Consider the following 2,579-nt stretch of genomic DNA (forward strand, 5'->3'; position numbering starts at 1 on the left):
AGCAATTTATTAATATGTATCATCAAACTACAGCTGAGGTGCAGAACATAAAGTAATAAAAAGTTTGAAAAATTGTTGAGGTTTTTGAAGAGAGCAAAAAATGTGTTCCGAAAAGGGACTGACAAAATCGGGACACTTATGTAGTATGCGTAGATAACTGTGTGAAAATTTCATTGAAATATGTTGAATGGTTTTCAAATTATAGCAAAACTATCAAACGCATTCTAAAATACTAAGCTTAGTAGCAAAAGTCCAACAAAATATCTATAATTTTTAATAATACATGAAAAATATTCAATTCTAAGCACCTTGATTCATTTCATTATGATGGCGGTACTGTGAAATCTTGTTTTTCATATGATGAACAGATACATAGTCAAATACATGAAAGGAAAACACTCACACAGTCATTATGTAGCTTTTCACTAACGTATTAATTATTTATTTCAAGAACGTCGTTTTGCGCATACATGTTCATTTTTTCCACTTTTTTTAATGCTTACAGTATTATCTTAGTATCAAATTGCAAGCGAAAGGCTTTAGGGGAGCGTGGCGCATTAATTTGGATTACAAAAAAACTGTGTTATTTTTTCGAAAGATATAGTTCTATGTTGAAAATATTCTACTAGTAAACGACGCCCTAACAATGATCAATCACTCTTTCTCATGCTTGGAGGTTTCAAATTACACAGAAAATATTTTTTGAGACATCATATGCAAATTGATAAGACTATTTAAATCATTTTAAACAAATTGTTTTTCCTTGACTTTATGCTGAACAACCTAATTTCCATGCTTAATGTAGAAACATTTTCAATAAGTACTCCGTTCTTTCAACTATTCTTTCAGTACTTATTATCAGTTATTTGTTAGTAAATAACGGCATAAGCAATAAGTATCATATTGCTATTAAATTCAAAGACAAACTTAAGTTTAGGTCCAACAGCTATGTAAAATATCGTGGAATAATCCGGGAACTATGTTTAGCACCGTATAGTTGCCCTTGATCGAATATTACCCAACTGAATTCTGTTTTCTCGTTATTGTGCTCTTCAAGACAGTGGTTTAATGTAGACTCATACCCACAACTTCAATGTTATTATGAGGTCTTTAACAGAGTTAACTTGTTTTTATTCTTTGACTAAGGTGAAATACTATTTAATTTTGAGCTTGTAAACATTAATTCCAAAATAATTTAGTTTTTGTACTTTTTTGCTTTAAACAGAGATGTTTCCCAATCCTCGAGTGATTTTCTTGGTTTACCAAATAACATTCAAATATTTGCTTTTAGGGAAGGCCGACGCGCTCAGCAATCATGATAATTGTGTTTATTATAGGATTCGTAATAGAGGCATACTTGTACTTGTGAACATGTATGCGCAAAACCACGTTCTTGAAATAAATAATTCAAATCAATACCAAAATCTGCTCAGATACCTCTAATTTTTGTTGTGATGTTCTCATAACATTTTAAAGAATAATATAATAACAATTTTAGGTTTTACAGCACAGGCTGTTCTTTGTACAGTATTTGTAAGGTATTCCCTTCTGCTCGGGTGGGACGTCTCAGGAGAACTCAAGATGCTTCAGGTAACTCTAGACGGTGTCAGGGGCGCTCAGGGGCATTTCAGGGAGTCTCAGGGGGTCTCAGGTGCAGAGATGCATTCTGAATAGAACATGAGCTTGCTCTTCAACATGCACACATTTTGCGTCGTGCGCAGAATATGAGCCGATGATCAGAAAATCCAAACGATCAACTCTTGTTAGATTTTTAGTGATAGATGTCCTGCCCATATTCGCATAGGTGACGTAAACGCCACATAGGTCAAAATCCACTTTTTTAGCTTAACATATCCTACACCATATATAGTATATGCTCCAATTATTAAAAAAATGTGTTTGTTCTAAAACATGTGTGTATATTGGAAAGAACGTTTTGACGTAACCACCATGTGGTCGCAATACTGACGTTTGTGTACAAGAAAACTAAAATCCCCCCATAAAACGTGATTGAACATAATTTATTGAGATAATTTATTGACATAAACATAATTTATATTTGAGATATCTAATTATTTGATTTCAGATGCCTGAAAATCATTTTCAATATCAACAAATTCATAGTGAATATTATTAATTATGTTTAATACTTATTATGGATGCAATGTAGATACAGAAACATTTATGATGCTTTGACAACAACATGCGAATATTGCGTGCAAACCCCAAAATTTTATTCCCACCTTTCGGTTTCCGCGTCGAAGACCCAGCGCCAGATTCGGCGACAAAGAAAACTGACAGCAATCGCCGGACAGTTGGCAATCCTGATATTTGACGGCGGCCGCCCGGTAGTCATGGGAGTGGATTGTTGTCACGCAAATAGATCTTTTCCCGACTAGAAAATTATATCAAGTTTGTATCATATTGTGTTACGATGTTATAATATTTTTCTCTAACTTATTATGTTATAAACTAGCTGCAGGATGATGTTAAAATAACTAAAAATGTAATAAAAAGTACACTGGTCTAATCAAGATTATATCTTATTTCGTTATAATCATATCAAAATTATAACAAAA

This window comes from Aedes albopictus, chromosome 2, assembly GCF_035046485.1.
Source record: "Aedes albopictus strain Foshan chromosome 2, AalbF5, whole genome shotgun sequence".
Classification (NCBI taxonomy): Eukaryota; Metazoa; Arthropoda; class Insecta; order Diptera; family Culicidae; genus Aedes; species Aedes albopictus.